An 18,537-nucleotide genomic window follows, 5' to 3' on the forward strand; every position below is an offset into this window, starting at 1 on the left:
TGGGTCTCATAGTGCTTAAACAGGAAACCTGCCATGCCGATTCCTTTGTTATCTAGAGGAGGATTGGGTGCCCTCTCTGAAAATGCTATGCCAAACTTGTCACGGAAGCGGAGACGGCTTTCAGTTGCTCCCATAGGTTCAGAAGAATGGATCTGCAGTTTGTAGGTATTAACTTAGTGCTGTGTTCCCCTAGAGGGGTCTTGGTCACCAAGCTCAGGTGCTTTCCCAGTGAATCGGGAAGTGTTTACTGCTGAGCAGAAGGGCTGCAGCAGGTCAGATGGAGAAGGCTTCTGACGGTTTGGACGTTGTGGTGGGAGGTAAGAGATATTTACTGAGGTCTCCTTGGGCAGACAGTGGGTCTTGCTCCATGTTAACCCCGCCTAACTCAGGAGCATGATGCTGTTTCCTCCTTCAGTTTGTTCATGTTGGCTGGCAATACACTTTTTGCAGTTAAAAATATTTTGGTATTCTCTCAGACGGCTTATGTCCTTGTTTACCAGTACAGTCTGCTGAAAAGCTTTCATGCTGTTGGGTGCCTGACGCCACTCCTTAGTGGCCACTCCTGAGTGGACAGCAATGGTCTCTCTTGTTCTCCACTTCCCCTCCAAAACTGCTGTGTGCCAACAACAGTTGATGCAATTCCCTCAGAGAGATCTGTATTTCACAGCAGTTGTGAAGAAGCCTGGCATATAGTCTGTACCTGTTTGTGTTTGTGCATCCTTTGAGCTAAATGGCATCTCTATAAATTTAAGAGCAGGTATTTATAGCTGGAATTCCATAAAGTAACTGACTAAAGGCAAAATGACCAGGATAAGTATTAAATCGCAGCTTGAACCACTGTGCCTGGTGTTCACGTTGATGCTTCAGCTGTTGACATATATAAGCAAAGGAAAAGCAGAGTGGCAGAGTTAGAGGTTTATTTGTAGTTGCTCCATATCATCTTTACAGGTAGATGCAAGCAGTCACGAGTCGGACACGGCGCCTCACAGGAACAGTTGTGTTGCCTGTCAGTGGTTCTCATTACCTTTTCTGCTAGGAAACGACACTTCTGATTTACACTGTGAGCCTTTCTGATGCAAGTATTTCAGTGCTAGAATCTCCATTTCCAGTGCATGTTGGAAGGAGGTGCCTGCTGGTGAATAAGGTTTTTGAGTGTGTGTAAAAGGAGGGGAAAAAAAGGTTGAAGGCAGCAGAAGGAGCTTCTCTGCCCCCATATCATTTTTCCTGACAAGGTTTTTCTCTCTTTATTTGCCCCTGGAGCACAATGAGAGCTGCTTGGCAGAGTTTGAGCACAGGCAGTGATGGAGCACCCTGTGGCACCGAGGTCTGGCCTCTCCCTTCCAGCTCCAGGTCGCCAGCGGTGGCCTGGGCAAGGCAAAGCAAAAGGGAATGAAGGACCTTCCTGAGGTCGTCCTTCAGATCTGTATGTTCTGGGAAGAGAAACTAGGTTGCCCAAGCTCACATTAATGCTCTGTGTGCCGCATCCCGAGCAGGCAGTTGCATTTAAGGGAACATTTATGCAATATTCATCTGTTTTAGGCATATCGCTCATGTAAACTAGGAGCCTCAGCTCCTGGTGGGGCTGACAAGAAAGACGGTCCTTTTGAATCACCTTCTGGAGGAGTCTGCCTTTCTCTGTTGTCTCTGTTTTGACAAAGACAGCTCTCAGCTCCTCCCCGCTTTGTCTCAGGAGGGCTAAACTCGAAGGCACGTGTGGTCAGCTAGATATGTCATTCCAGTAACATTTTGGGAAGACCACAGAGGTACCATACATACATTACTATCTGCCTGTTTTCTGTTTAGACTAAAGCCACTTGCATTTATAAACCCCAGGCTTCTGCTTTTCTGTTCTTCCCCCTGCAGCTGGAGAGCGCTCTCAGCACAGTCACCTTGGGGAATCCCTGCCTTTCCTTCCCGACCCACCCATTTCTATGTCAACATGGGGAGGGTTTAACCTTTATGACCATGCACTTTGTTGTTGGAACTGATTCCTCAAATCTTTTCCATTCTCTTCCTTTATAAAATGACCTTACAAATCTCTCAAAGTAAAGCGAAGAGAAGGAAGACTTTGTGGCACTTGGCCAGCCTATTACGGAGGCTGACTGTAATAATTTCTTATTTCTAGACAATAAACTGTAGAACAGATCTTTTGGTCTCTCTTGACAGAGACATTTCTCAGCTACCTTTCTTATGCATCACAGCCTTTTTTCACTTGTCCAGTAAGAATCATTACTTTAGTCTTTTGAAGATATGGAGGTATAGGAAGACGGGAACCATAAAGCAACAGAATAGGGAGGGGGAAGGAAGGGGAGGGCAATGAAAAAGTCAATGTTAGATGTGTTTAGAGCATGTTTTTTCATAGGTGCTATAAAATTCTAATTAAATGCAGTATCTTGGAAGTACTTTTATGGGTCACAACAAAAGTTTGGCAGTTAAAGAAAATGCTGTTACTATATCATGTTTTACTTTATCCCCATTGGGCCAGTTTTCAGCTTTGCTTTCAGACTTAATTACGGCGCCATGAATCTAGGGGGGAGCTCTGTCAAAGCCACTGTTACCCTGGTGCAAAGCTGCAGTAACTAGGCTGCATCCTATTCTTAACTGATCTAGAGCTATAGCTTCATATTTTAGCTACCGCCAGTTACAACTTGAATGGTTTTTTATGAGAAGGCTCTGTTTAATTTGTCATGTTCTGGAGTAGAAAGCAAGTGGATGGTGCATTTCTCTTCACCCATTTTAAATCTACGAATAATGGAGCAATCGTTCTTGTGTGTGTGAATGTGAATTCAAAAGGTTCTTTAACAAAATAGGGAAAAAAAGGAAAAAAATACTTTTTGAGAAGAAAACCCAAAACCAAAGAAGGAAGCCTCGAGAAAAGTGGTAATAAGAGCTGTCTCACTTACAAGAACGAGAAAGTAAAGGTTAGATTGAAATAGTGAAGGCTGGCTGTCCTTCCTGACCCTGTGCATGGTTCAGAAAAATCCTCATGTGGCTGAGCTCTGCGATGCACAGAGCCGAGCCCAGCTGAGCAAGCCGTGCTGGGAGCAGCCCTGGGTAGGGATAATATTGCTCCTCAGGGGTTTCTCTGCCCTGGGGAAAGACACGGCTGAGTGAGACATGCTGGATCCCCAGGAGAGCCCTTGGTGTGGGCTCACCACCCTTTCTTCTCTGACTTTCTCCCAGTGCTGGCATTTGGGTTATTCGGTATCTCCCGGGTCGGCACGATCCTGCTTTCAGTCATGTGTCCGCTGTCCCCCGTGTGCACAGTGTGTCCGAGCATGATAGCGAAGTCAGCATCTAGCACCACAAACGGGACGCAGAGTACGGAGCTGGTGCTTTTGCAGGTAACGGGAGGAGAACTCGCCTGGCAATTTCTTGTCATAACTGGAACTGCTGAAAAACAGCAAGCTTTCCAAAGGTCTGCAAAGGGGACAGATCTTGAACTACTGCTACTTAAGTGCTGTTGCAGATTTTAGGGTATGTGTGTCTTGCACGGAGGCTAAAGAGCTGTCCTTGTGGCACTGGGAGCTGTTAGGCGTGTGCTACCCTTATCCTTAGGTCTCAAGGTCTAATCTGTCCCTCGGAGGTAGAATCAGTTCAGTGCATTTTACCCATTAGGACTATTCTCAAGATGCTTGCTCGTTAGCAGGAAGTGCAATTACTGCATCGTTTGTACTGATTGAACAGTCTAACGATCGTTGCTAACAGTAGTAGCTATCCTAGTTAAAAGAGCAATTGGTGCATCAAAGTCTTAGGTTTAGGAGGTGTAATTCTGCTCCCAGGAAAAATATTCCTATTTCTTCCCTAGCATGACTGTTTAGAAACTACATAAAAAGGATTAATTTTTCTTGTCAACACCAGCTATTGGCCCCTGCGCAGTGAAGGGCGTTCAGTGGGCTGGGGGCAGTGATTTGGTCCTGTGTGGCAGGTCCGTGTTCCTGCATTGTGGGTTAGAGCTGTTAACGATGCTGACATAAGCAGGCTTGATGGATTGGGGGCCTGCGTGGCAGCAAGGATGTGGCAGCATGCAGAGTTTGAAGAGAAAGCACTCTGGAAAAAAATCCATGTTGTTTTCTTCAGTTTGCTGTAAATAACGTTAAATTTTTTTTTTTTAGTAATGCATTTTTCTGGATACTGTAGTTTCCAATATGCCTGTCTAAAATGTTAAATCTATCCATAATCCACAAGGCATAGATTTAAACAAGAGCTATCCTAGAACAACTAACATATGCACAGGACTTATTTTCAGTGGAGGTGTCTGCATATGCATGTCTGTTAGGGAACAGGGACTCTGTGCCTCGGACTCGAGTCTTGAAAGAATATTTACTTCTAATATTCCATACATGGGCTCATTTTAAACTTATAAATTCCATCACAAGGTGAATATACCTGTAATGGTATTTTTAGACATTTATGTCTAGTGACACGAGCTACACTTGTATATGATTCAGAAAGTGAATATGTCTTCCCTTTTAAAATCTCCTGGAGAAGAGACACTTGCTGCGAGGTCATGTGCCCTAAATTTAGCTTTTCTTTCTGTCCCTTTGCATGTGTAGAGTTTGGCCTAGGAAGTAAAGACAGGACTTCTCATTGTTAGTACACTCATGTTTTGGTGAATTACTTTGTATTGTAATTCTATCTCATTCTATATTGCTGTAATAAAGCCATCTGAGATGAAGAATATCGAATTGAAAAAATAGTAAAGCACTACATTATGATACAAATGTAAAACAGATACCTTAAATTGCTGAAGGAACAGGAGTTTCTAATATCTACAATAATCAAAACAGTGAAAAAGGGAACAATTTTCAGGAATAATGTGGCAGTTAAAATACTTATATTTGGATATGATGATACTTAGCGTTAAAGTGGTGTTTTTACATCTTTAAAATGCTGTGCAAATATTTACCGCTTCTCAATGTTACTGTAAGGGAGATAGGGGACTATGTAGTCAGCTAGTTTTCTGGTGGTGGGGACTGAGGTCAAGGTAACCTTCAAGCTAGGTCTCTAGATGTTCCAGAGATTTCTTCATCATCGTTCTTCCATCGTCATTCCCTCTGCTGCAGGGTGGCTGTGTCCCTGGCTGGGATGGGACACTGGGATGGGGCAGGCAACGTGAGCCGCAGGATGGGAAGCAACGGGGCAAGGGAATCAAAATGGAAGTGGGAGAGCAACTGGCACCACCAAGGAGACCAGAAGGATTGGAGCACAGGGGAAATCTACTGGGCAGGGATGGGCTCCTACTGCGTTAGCTTATCCTGAAAGGCAGAGCCCGTGACAAGAGAAGAGACACGTTTCAAGGAGGCAGGATTTTTCCTAACACAAAATTCAGACAGAAAGTGCTATTTTATTTTTGAATTTAGACTTTTTGCTGTGGGGTTACCTGGAAAGCTCTGTTACCTCCATGGCCTCAGAGAACTGCATGGAGGGCAAGAAATGGAGGTGGCTGGTACTCCCTGGGGGCTGCACACAGAAATGCACTGTTGCCCTTTTGTATGTAAGGGGAAGGTTATTTTTCAAAGGCACCAAAGAGCTGAGGATGTGAAGGGAGCCGCAGATAAGCCCCTCTTTTGAGGCAGTGATCGGATGTAGGAGGTCGAGGGTCTGACCGCAGAGCTGCACCCATGGGAAGCTCTCTTAGCTTGGTGCCGTAAGTTTTGTGCATACGCTGCGCTATAAATAGCATTCAGCATGATTGCGCCTATCGTTTGAAGAAATGTGACATATTGCAGAGTGCCACATGGCAGTATGCTGTAATACTCCATTATAATGATGGAAAAATAAGCAACTGTGAAGAATCTATAATTTTAGCTGATGTACTTAATCAATAACACGTTTGCTTTACCTTGAGTAAACCAAAGTATGCTCTAGAAAGAAGAAGGGCTAGAGAAGTAGTTGCAATAGATGACCAGGTCCTGATGACAGCAACATGCAGCAAAAAGCTTATTTAGTGGAGATAAAAAGTGCATCTCCCTGGAGTAACTTAGCTTCATATTTATTTTTATGGATGTGTATGACAACTTTACTTTGCAGGAATCTCTATATAATAGTAAAAACAGAAATTATGTTGCTTACTGTGAGCTAAATTGTCCCATACATTGTCAGATGGGCGAAACGCTTTCAGGATGCTATAAATTTCAATGTATCTTATTTATTGCTGCTATTATTGTTTCATTGTTAACAATAATTTGGCTCAGGGTCTTGTTGCCAGGTACTTCGTTTGTTTAAACACCAGAAAACGTATTCCATAAAAAAAGCCAGTGTATTTCAAAGCATTTGCTTGCAAATTTGACGACACTTAAGATACAGAAATGCCTTTTTTCTTCTCTTGATCCGTTTGAGGAGAAGATGCTCTGCCTTGATAGCTCTTTGAATTAATCTAATGACCTTTTCCTGCAGCTTGGGAGATGCTGGTAGGTTTGCTCCTCTCTTCTGTACTTGTGCAGCTCCTATAAAAAGATAATTTAGATCCACAGTGGGACTTGTAGTCCTCACTGTGATGGGCCCTGGAGGCCAGGGGAGGACAGCTGCTCTCTGGGGACCAGCCTGTAGTTTGGGGGGAAACAGTGGCAATCTCGGGTGTGTTGCTTGGTTCTCTGGACCAGAAGTCCTACTGCAGCAGTCACAGACCCCACAGAGGTTTAGGATGTGGTAGCGACAATCCTAGCTGCAATTCAAAGACCATTTTAGTCTTCCCTGCTGCTTTGGCAGTGACGAGCACACAGGGTTTTCCTGATTTTGAGAATGCTGTGGTCTTGGGCAGGGTTGGAGGGGGGGAGATTGTAACCTCAGGAGCTCTGGAAGCCTCTAATCAACAGCTATTGTCAGTGCAGACAAACTCAGTTTACATCATTTTTCTGACCCTGCTTTGTGCTTTCCTTCTGTGGTAATTTTGCAAACACTGTCTGTAGGTTAGTGTGACCTTGCTGCCAGCCTCGCTTATCCTGGCTGCTGTACAGCTCCGGTCCCAGGCTGGATTTGGGGAGTTTCTGTGAACCATAGGGGCTTCTGGTGCACCGACTTCACCGGGGAAGTGAAAAGATCCTACAACCACTAAGTGCTTGTAGATTCTGCATCTCTGCACTGCAGCTGCTTGCAGGACCAGCTTATTCGGCCTGCTGGATGGAGGTGAGCTCTGATGCTGTCAGCTCTTTATCCTGTGGGCAGAGCAATGTAAATCCATATGCCACGTCACAGCATAGATTTCTGCCAGATTAGACATAGCCCACTTGGATACCTGCGGACTGCAGGCTCGCCTGTTGCCCTCAGTTTCACCTCCCTGTCCCCTCCCCTGCCTGGGGTGCCCTCACACCTCTAATTTCAGTATATGGCCTTCACTCAGACAGGCATCTGTGGGCACGAGGCTGCTGCCTCTGTGGTCCAGGTCTTGTTTCTCCTCATGTGAGCAGCCTCTTGCTAGAGGCGTGGTAGGGAGAGAGACCATTCCCATTCATGGCGGATGCACAGAATCACAGAATCGTAGAATCGTTTAGGTTGGAAGGGACCTCTGGAGATCATCTCGTCCAACCTCCCTGCTCAAGCAGGGTCACCTAGACCACATTGCCCAGGATCACATCCAGACGGCTTTTGAATATCTCCAGCGAAGGAGACTCCACTACCTCTCTGGGCAACCTGTTCCAATGCTCTGTCACCCTCACAGTGAAGAAGTTTTTTCTCAGGTTCAGATGGAACTTCCTGTGGTTCAGTTTCTGCCCGTTGCCTCTTGTCCTGTTGCTGGGCACCACGGAGAAGAGGCTGGCCTCATCCTCTTGACACTCCCCCTTCAGATACTTGGACACATTGATGAGATCCCCTCTCAATCTTCTCTTCTCCAGGCTGAACAGGCCCAGCTCCCTCAGCCTTTCTTCATAGGAGAGAGGCTCCAGCCCTCTAATCATCTTGGTAGCCCTCCGCTGGACTCTCTCCAGGAGTGCCACGTCTCTCTTGTCCTGGGGAGCCCAGAACTGGACACAGTACTCCAGGTGAGGCCTCCCCAGGGCTGAGGAGAGGGGCAGGATCACCTCCCTCGACCTGCTGGCAACACTCTGCCTAATGCACCCTAGGATCCCATTAGCCTTCTTGGCCAGATGCAGACATGTTAGATATCATCATTTTGTACTCGGTATGAATTTACATCCTGAAGCTAAGGAGTTAAAAGAGCAACCCTGGAGTCCCTGTTCCGAGGACTGTCTACATCCAGGCATGCCCCCAAATGGAAACCTGGGCGCTCTGGCAGCCAACTGACCCAGCCATGAGGGACTTAAGAGGATGGCTGCATTGAAAAGCAGACAGAAGGTGGGGACGAAGCTCTTCCCATTAAAAGGTCTTTGCTACCAAAGTCGCCTGTTAGTAGAGATCTAGGTTTTTGGCCAAAACTTTCCCATTCTTGCTCATCCTTCTCTCGGGTTGCGCAGAAGGTGTCTGCTCCACTGCTGCTTGTATTAAAAGAAGGACCGCTTGTGGGTGGGAGAAAACAGGGCAAGCTGATCTGTTACTACCCAGGACCCCTGGGTAGTAACAGCCCCCTCATGTCCTGGGGCCTCTCAGTATGGTGGCAGAGGCAGTGCTGAGCACCTCTGTGCTGTGCCCTCAGCAAAGGGCAGTGCAGCCTGCTAGATACAGAGTGGTCTTGAAACCATGCTGCTGAATGAGTGCCACAAGGTCAAATGTCTCTGCAGGCCTGTAAGACATTGCTTGCTTGCTTTCCAAAGGTTTTTCTTTTTGGTCATCTATGAATATAACTACCTAAGATGAAGGTGATACTTTTACATTGGAAGATGTTTTACTTCTACAGTGTGCCTTTAATAACAGAGTAGACAGAACTTCCTGCTCCAATGATGAGCACAAATGTTTGAGATGGGGAGCTACTGTTAGCATAAAAATGCTATATACAGTTTGCATCTAGTGTGGTACTCCCACTGGTTTCAGAGATTTGTACTTTAGTGCGCAGATTCCTAGAAAGTCTGTGCACATGTGAAAATATTTAAATAGAACGTTTTCCATAAGTGCTGAGAGGCACCAAGCAGATAAACTGTGACAAAGGTTAATGTTTTAAATATTCCTCACCGAATAAATAGAAGTAGGTCACCCAAGAAGGATGAATGTTTATTCTACTCATGAGAAGACCTTGATCATGTATTAAGGGGATAATATTTAACCTTTAAGGGTGAGAATACCCTATGCGCATGCAAAAATCCCATATTGCCCCACCTTGAACTTTGTATAACTGCCAAATACCTTTGCTGCACTCCCAAGTATGTCCTGTATCTGCCCAATGTATGTCTGGACTTGCATTATATAGTAATACATAATGATGTCTGGGGGTTAAAGAATCTTTGTTAAGTGCTGCTGCTGAATCAATTAATCAGTAACTATTGATTACCAGCATGTTCTATTAATTTCATTATGATGTCTAAAGGGCAATCTATAGCAATTAAATAAAAAGTCATCTGATAGCTTGTGGTAATTGAATTTGTAAATTTATTAGCTTATGTTCATTTACTCCAAATACGAGTAATTAATATTTTATGCAACTGTTTTGAAATTGAGAATTCTTTTGGGATTACTGTAATTGGGGTAGGCCAACCTATTTCTGTGGGAACCCGCAACGCTGAGGAATGCTGATAATCATCAAATAAAGGCAGGAACTCGTAATTAAGCTTCCTATCCGTGGGATCCTCTATGTACATGCAGAGAAACAAATAGACTAATTATTGATTTCCAAAGATTTTTCTATTACTGTAAACATTTTTTATCTTTCTTTGTATTTCTCATAGGCTGGGTTTGATGTTAATACAGTGCCTCGGCTGTTAATAATTTAAAAAGGTATTTATTTTGTGGGAGAGGGCCCTGATATGTTGTTATACATTCTGATTTCCAATGCAAAAACAGCTCCAGCTTTGAAACGAGGTAGAAAGGGGAAAACAGTTTCTCAACATTAGATGGACTCTGCTTTGACAAGTGCACTGTGACATATATTTTCAGCATTGACTATAACTTCACACAGTCATGCTGATCCTACGGAAAGATGGTCTACCGTTTGGAGTAATTATTCCTTAGGATTATGTCATAAATATTATGCCTGCTAGGTGAGGAGAGAACAACAGCATCTCTTGCAGAGCTTTCGAAACTCTTTCCTATTTTGCTTTCCATGGGGAAGCTAATAACTAGTATAGAGACAAATGTAGACATTATCAGGCAAAATTAAGGTATAAATCACCAAAGAGAGAATCTTTGTGTCTCTCTCTGCAGCTGTCTAGGGAAATCTGATTTTGCGCTCTATGCTCTGTGTCGTGTCTGTAATTCTGTCACGGACCATTTGTTTGCTGTCCCTGGCATGCCATTCCTCTTCACTTGAGCATGCCGCTGATAATGACATAATAGGTTAAGGGGTATCAGAAAGTCTGTCCGCACCAGTGAAGGGAGCCATCGGTAACTGGGCTGGAGGACGCGAGCTGCTGGTGGTGCTGGCTGCGATGGCTCTACGCTTGCTCTTCCAGTTCAGCTGCCGTTCTTGCCTGCATCGAAGCTTGTTCTTTGACTTGCTCTTGTGATGAAATCACTTTTTTCATGTTTGAACACGTTCAACGTTTCCCCTTCGGAATAATTAAGGGCGATGCTGATCATCTAATCATGAAGGCTGCGCTTCACTCCTGCAATGCCATATGCTGCCTGGACTCTTGTTATTGAAAGGAAGGATACGACTGTGGTGCTATCATAATAACAGCAATCAGGACTTTCTTAGGAAACTGGAACAAGTGGAGTGTTTTAGCTGACATCACCACACTTTCCAGGGGAACATATGCATCATCTTTGACAGTAAAGATTTTCCATTCTCAAGATGGAATGAACAAGAACAAGAAACGATGCTGCTTCTTGCCACAGGACTCAAGTTGGGACACTCATTTCAGCATGGAAGATCCAGAATAATTTCCTGCTCTGAGCAAAATGGAGAAATGATGTGAATGAGCATCTCTGTCATGCCATGCGAATGCCCAATCCACCGCTCTGTTGGCTGTGATACCTGTTCTGTGGGAACTGCTTCTGTGACTTTAGAAACGGGTGCATTACTGCTAAATCTGTCAGTCAGCTGTTTCTACTGTTGGACAACGTATTTCGTGAGAATAAAGAGTCCCCAACTATCAAACTTCTATTATCCGTTTGGTAACTTCAATTTGTTACCTGAAACACCTTCTCTGAAATACAAGGAGAGACGCCTTCACTGTCTCACCGTCAAGCATAGTTTCTAATCGCCTAATAATTGTTTTGTTCCTTTCCATCATCTTCCCAAATTTTAATATGTTTTGAATTATGGCTACTGGAGCTGCCTACAATGTGTGAGTAGTGCTCCAGACATGGCAAAGTCCCTTACATACCTCTTCCCTACTCCTCTTCAATGTCTTTCTCACTCGTGCACCCAAGGATCCCTTTGGTGCTGTGGCACGTTGGGTTCCACAGTCTGTTGTTGCTCGGTGGGATTTCCCTGTGCTGAGGGGTGTTATCATGTGGTGTTAGCATATGGTGTTATTTTGCTGACTTCTCTTTAATGCTCTTCCCTCCTCGGTGATACCTGAAAACTAGTGTTCCTGATGTTTTGTGTTTTGCTTTTGCCCCAGATCCTAAAACCGGTGAACAGCGCGCACGTGTGGTTGGCGACTGTGGAGCTGCAGAGGGAATGCACCTGCCCAACTGTAAGTGGCGATTTCCTCTCTTGGAAAAGCCTTTAATCCCTTTACTGTTAGGCTAAGCTGAATTTTGGCGTTTTCTCCCTTCCTTAATCGGATACCGTGCACTACAAAATAGTTAAGAAGGATGTTTTTACCAACAAACAGATCTTAATACTGGTAATATTCTGTGGTAAACTCTAGTTTCTCCAAACTCCTGCTGATAGGCATTAATAAAGGATGAAATTAGGATAATACAGTGTAATCTTTCATAGTATATATTTTTACATTACAAAAGTAATTATGATGCTGCATATTTCATCCTCTGATACCTGAACGTCTGCTGGCTTTTTCCCAGGTGTGGGATGTGAATATCTGTTGAACGCCACTGCCTTTTTCTATTATCAGTTCTACCACTTGTGTTTAGTAATGGGCTATCCTAATATGGATAAATCCACTAAACGAATTCATTTGCTAGTGAGATGTAGGTGGTGTCTTCAGAAAGAATAACGTTCTAGATTGTTTCAACTGCATCGGTCACAGACATCGCATTATTATCCTTTTACTTCCCTTATCTGTACTCTACAGTTCCTAGATTCTGTCACATATTAATTACCATTAGCTTCCTCTTGAGTTTTCAAATGATAATTAAAAATACATCTTTTTTCTAGTTGCTTTCCCTTTAAGGAAGACTGGAAACTCTTTATTTTTGCTTTATAATAGTGTTGCTTTTTCCTTTTGTGAAACTGGTTTGTTGGGCATCTAGTGAAAAATCTTAAATGCATGTGATAATAGAACAGTTTATATATTTTTTTTTCCTAGCTAATTTGACTTATAATTGTTGTGAGCTTTGTGGAATTGGCCCTTTCAAAGCAGTGTGTGTGAGTAATTATGGTTTAGACTATCCTTTTCTTTCACATAATTAATACAATCAAGTCATGATGACTTGCACTCTTGAAGCAACTAATTGCTCCTTCTGTGGTCAATTCCTTTCTGTTTACTGAGAGGAAGAGTAATATGTGACTCTATCCTTCCCCTTCCTGTACCTCCACCTTGGCTGCAATAGTGAGTTAAGAAATGCTAATCTATCACTTTTTTTTTTTTTTTTACACGTGTCTTTGAAGGCTCTTTTAATACTGTTAGCAAAAAACTTCAAGTGTATTTGATTGAAGACCCAGAGACTACTACTTTAAGAACCCTATTTTTTTCCCTAGTATGAACTCTTGGCAAGTAGCAGTTACATGGTGTGTGCTTTATCTGTTAGGGCACTGCTTCATAATTCAGAATCACTTTGGCTGTCTTGCCAATGTCTTGAACCAGTAATACTATTTAGGAGTGTCACTCATCTTTCCTGATGGACACTTTCTTAAATAGCTGTAAGCGCTGACTTGAACTCTGCACCCTTGGAAATCCCTCTGCACGATTTCCTTAATGTGAATGAGGCGAAGATATTGCTCCCGTGCGGATTACCTCTCTCCGGCTAGTCCTTTTACTGCTATTAAAGGGTATGGCCTTCCTGTAAAAGGAGGGGAGCAAAACTCATGGATCAAGTCTGACCTGGGAGGGGGAAGGAAGGTCCTGGCGAGGCAGGCGCTCCTTCTCTGTGGGAGCAGTGGGGCATGGATGGTCCCTGCGCACAGGGGGACTTTGTCCTCCTGCCCCGAGGGAAAGACGAGCAGACTGGGATCCCAAGTTGGGGGCTAGCAGATAGGAGGGCAGCAAGGAGTTTGCTCTGCCCTTACGAGCTGTAGGTGACTTGAAAATTCTCCTTGGAAGCGTATATTCAGTGAATGCTTTTATGCTAACCAAGAAAGGCAGGAGACAGATTTCTGCCCATCTTTATGGCTTTCTATCTCCCCACACCCAACACTGCAGATTTGTTTTCTTCCACAAAGACTGAAAATGCATAAAAACAAAATAGTATCCATTTGGGGTATACAGGGAAGACCTTTCACAGGCTGAATTTCCAGGTCCTCTTAACTTACACCGCATGTGGAACTGAAATTAGCGTGTGTGTGTATATGTATATACATTAGAGGCTTCATTTTTCTCTCAGGAAGTCAAACAGCAAAAGTTCCCTTTGAATTATGAGAGCAGCACTAGATCGATGCTGGCACAAGACTTAACAAGTGTTATCCTATAGCCAGAAAATGTTTACACTAAAGATTTGGCTAGGAATTTATTTTTCCCTAGCATAAGGGTGCCTGCCTAAGCTGCCACCTGCGGTCCATGCTGTCCAGGTCAAGAGGCTTCAAAGCAGCATTGGGGCACAATGTCTCCTTTTTGCATGTATGCATACAGAAGCTGAGATTAGTCTATTTGCAAAATCCTTTTATAGTCACTTCCCTTGGTTTTCCCCCTCCCCCTTTCTTTTAAAGACATCTGTTTAAAACTCAGCTTTTAGGCCAGAGAGGGGTCTCTTGATTGCACAAGCGTGCTCCTGGCTCTCTGATTCAGCCAATTAAGGGCCCAGCTAGCTAACATTACCATTTTAATGCTACTTATTGGGTGGCACAATTTGCTGCATGTGAAGAATAGAGTTCATGCCCCACTATGTGCGAAGTGCCTTATTTGGCACGTTTGTTGTTAAAGAAATCTTTAATTAACAGCAGTTGCAGTATTTGTTTTCTGAGACTGAGGTGGGGACAGAAAAATGGAAACAAGCAGCAAACACAAGGAGTAATTGTCAAGTTAAATTGTTTATGCTGTTCTGCTTAGTTTTTTTTTTTTTTAATTTTACGGTGCTCATCACTGGAAGGTTAAACTGGGTTGCTTTTATTTTGTTGCTTGCATAGGTTCTAGGAAAATATGGGGTGTGATTCTGCTCTTATTGATGTAAATCAGAGTTAACTCCAGGTTACCAGTGGAATTGCATTTGGGTAAAAATAGGCATAAGCTTTGGAAATAAAAAGGAATGAGAAAATAAGTGAGATCACTTTTTGGTTACTGAATTTGTTGAGACAAAATGATGAGAAATTGTGCTACGCGTGTTACAATCAAAAGGAAACGTGCTGAATACGGAGCTGTAAACTTGTTGTTAGTCTTAAGACTAAAACCTTTTGATAAGATTATCAAAGATCATCAAGCAGGTGGTATTAGTCCAGTTACAATGATATGCATGTATAGTTCAAATTATCTAGTTACTATGGAAAAGGCTCACTAATAAATGCGAGCTGACACAAAGAGCCCCTAGCACAAGTCATATGCGTGGGCTACGTATGGGGAAAGAGTACTGTACATAGAAACTCAGAGGAGTGTAAAACTCATAGCCCCAAAGAGATGGGGGTTGGGCGATATTGGCTAAATATGAACCAGAACAAAAATATGGCTAGTGGGCCTTGAGACCACGATAGCGGGCACACGCACTGAGGATGTGAATTCAACTGGTGTGTGGCTTGGGTTAGGGTTCACAAAAGTATTACAGGTTTAAGTGGAAAGAAACTGGGTGTGTTTTGTTGTTGGGCTTTTTTTTTTTTTTTTCATTAAAAGATAAAATTATCCTGGATGTTGGGAACATTAATGAATTGGGAGCGTCTCATAAAGGTCAGACTGCTGGCAGGTGCACATCGGCAGCTCTCTGGAGGCGCAACGAAAATGACTTGTAACTACCAAAAAACTGAACACTGCCCGAATACCGTACGCTGGAGCAACGAACGGGCAGAAAAGGTGGCAGCGCTCACGTGCTCGGGTAACAACTCGGTTGTGAAGGGCCAAAATAGAATTAATAGAATTAATAATTAATAAACAGCAGCAGCAACAACAAAACCCCAACCAACGTCCTTCCCCACGCTGCCTGCGTGGGTTGTCAGCGTGCAGAGAGGCGGTGCGTGGCCTGCGCTGCCTGCCCGGGTGGATGGTAGCTTATTCGGAGCTGCTCTGCCCGGCTCACTCGGCTTCAGAAGCGAAGCCAGTTTACCGCTGCAGAGAGCAGAGCCTCTTTGTTAGGAGAAAGCGCAAAGGCAGGCTGCGGGGAGCACAGCGGGTCTCACCCTCGTGTGCAGCCCGGAGCCCCTCAGCGGGGTCTGGGCTCCGTCCCCCCGGGCTGAGCCCTTGCGCGGCGCTGGCCTCTCGCCATTGTCTGCGCTCCACAAAAGCCCTGCTTACGCCTTCCCGGGACCCCCCGAAACAGCACGCAGCGCACCCGTCGGCTCTAACAAGGTCGGGCATGCAAGACCCATTGCGCCTCTCGCCGTAGCGTTAGCAAACGTTTATTCCGTCCTACACGCCGTGCAGACTTCATAAAGACTTGATAATATAAAAATATAATAGCGATGCCAGACAACAGGGAGGATGCGGTGAGGAGAGGCTTAGTGTTACAGAGCCTCTCGGCAGTGTAAACGTGCTTCAGACCGAGGAAGATGGGTTCATGGTTCAGTAGTTTAAAAACAATGCAGGCTGATTATTTGTGAAGGGTTAACAAACCCTTGCGGGGGTGGTGGGGGGGGGAAGGTTAACAGCCCCCACAAAAAGAGATGGAGGTAAAAGAACAGGCAAGACAAAGACCCCTGTAAATGCAGGGTGAGTGAGAGGACCCGCTTAGGGTAAAGGCTTTGAAAGAGAAAACAGTCTCCAGAGCATATACCGAAAACCGTTTTTTGTGCATATGAGTCTAGGCTGCAAATAACCGTCGCAGGTGGGTGCAAAGCTGGGGAAAGGCAGGAAAGCCAGCTGGGCAGCGAGAGGCATGGAGGGAGGGCTGCGACCTCCGCCCTGCCTCTCTGCGGCGCTGCCGGACGCGTCTCGTCTCTGCGCTGCCTTCCGCCTGGCCTTGGCGGGACGGCCTTCCTACCTGTCCTACCCTGCATGCTGGTGGCAAGGGCATTGCACTTCTTGGGGCAGAAAAGCGAGTTTAAACGCAGATAGGCAGGCATGAGCCGGCCCTCGGGGCTCCTGCTGCCGCCGGCTCGCGTACAAAAGGGCACGCGTCCACCCCGGGTCCTGCCTGAATTTTATGGAGGGCAGGGAGGGAGAAGGACCCGCTCACCCGCATCAGGGATGTCGGGTCACGCAGGGCTGCCGGCTGCTGAAGCCGCTTGGCAGAGGTTTGTAACGCAGCTGGGCAAAAGCCAGGATTTCCAGCACGCTGCTTTCTGTTTGTTTGCTTTAGCTGGTGTGGCACCCCAATTTAAACACCGCCCCAGGTACCTTGCTCTCCTCGATAAGCCAAATTTTGGTACAAATTCTTGTAGAAATGCTGGAGCGTTCAGATGGTGTTTTTCGGAATTTCTTCCCCAAATTCCCCTCTGAGTGGGGGCGAACCTGTGATACTGAATTGTGACTGGTCATACAAATCAGTACAAGGTAACGGAAAGCGTGGGGGATATGCTGGAGAGCTTGCGTGTCTCTACACCTGGACTTGGCTGAGGAAAGAACATCTGTCAAGCCAAATTATGAAGCAAGAAACTTTTCTTTTGTTGAGATCATAATAAGAAATAGTGCGGGGGGAAGCCCTGTAGCCAGAGCTGAAGTGAAGTACCCAGGTCATCCTTATATGCTGTTCTGAGCCACTCAGAAAAACAGGCTGGGATGTGAGCCTTTCAGAGGAGTGATTTTATTTATTTAAAAGAAAAAAAAAGCTTGCTTTATTCCAGCAATCCATTTACTTTTATAGAACTATTTAAAAATGGTAGCAGTGATTTACCAGAACAGAGCTTTATGGCAACAAGCTAATGACTTCGACTCTCAATTCATTTAAAGAAAAAAAAAAATTACTATTCCCTTGGGTTTGTTTTGCATTTTATTTGAAATGTTTCTAGTAAATTATGACTAATTTGAATCCATTCATCTCCTTTTCTCTACACATTAGCAAATAACTGCCTATTTAAACAAGAGAGGCTGCAGGAAGTCAGGCAAGAAGGAGTTGTCCTTCTCTCCCCTGAGTCCCTGTCCCGAGAACTGGTGACAGCAGCTCTCCAGGAGTGTTTGGATTTTAAAGATAAATCGAGGCAAGGTATGATCTGAATTGTGAGCCAACTGACCTCCTCCTTGAGAGATGCTACCCAGGAAGCTGCTGTACCCTAGGGAGATGACTTCCTTCCCAGGCAGCGTCAAGCTTTTTGCAGTATGGCACCCATGGAGAAGCTGAGGCTTCCCCACCGCTAGCAAGGGCACTGGAGGGATTATTGCTTGCAGTTTACAGCAGTTTTTACAAGATCTTACTTTGCTAACACAGATGGCTGTGCAAGGATGAACACAGAAACGGGAGGAAGTCTCGGAGGAAATGGGCCAGTGCAGCTTGGTTTCCAAACCATTTCAGTCGCACCAGGATTTCAGGACTGCAGTAGGTAGGAGGGGAAACCCTGCCTGTACCAGCTTCCCAGGCAGCTGCTCTCTATGGCATAAACTGGGCTCTTGGTGACCCGCAAAGCATGGCTCTCCCTGCATAGTTACTGCTACTGCGTTATTTCCCCCCAGCTCACCTTGAGACATCCTAAAACGTGACCTCAGTGGCAAGTTTGGTTTTTCTGTCAATCCGGTGGCTCCTCAGTGTTCCTACCCCAAAAAGCATCCAAAAGCCTACAGCCAAGGGAGGACAGCAGTGAGGTGGACGGGGGCAAACATAGTGTGATGATCCATTTCCATGCCTTGACTTCTGTTAACGCTCAAGGATGCGGCGAAGATGAACGCTGCCACATCGCTTGAAGAGGACAGTAAATTCAGACTGTAAACGTAGACTGAATGTGAGATTTATCTTTGCACTGCAAGACAAAGTACAGAATATTTCTGTAGAACTGCCTGTCTAACTGGACCTGTCTGAAAGTTATCTTGCTTTCTGACACAAAAACATCTCCAGAAATACACAAGTGCTGAGTGCCATGGCTGCTACCAGATCTGCCTTCTGTTGTGCCTCCTTGTGTATCGATCTGTAGCAGAA

The sequence above is a fragment of the Struthio camelus genome, chromosome Z, assembly GCF_040807025.1.
Source record: "Struthio camelus isolate bStrCam1 chromosome Z, bStrCam1.hap1, whole genome shotgun sequence".
Classification (NCBI taxonomy): Eukaryota; Metazoa; Chordata; class Aves; order Struthioniformes; family Struthionidae; genus Struthio; species Struthio camelus.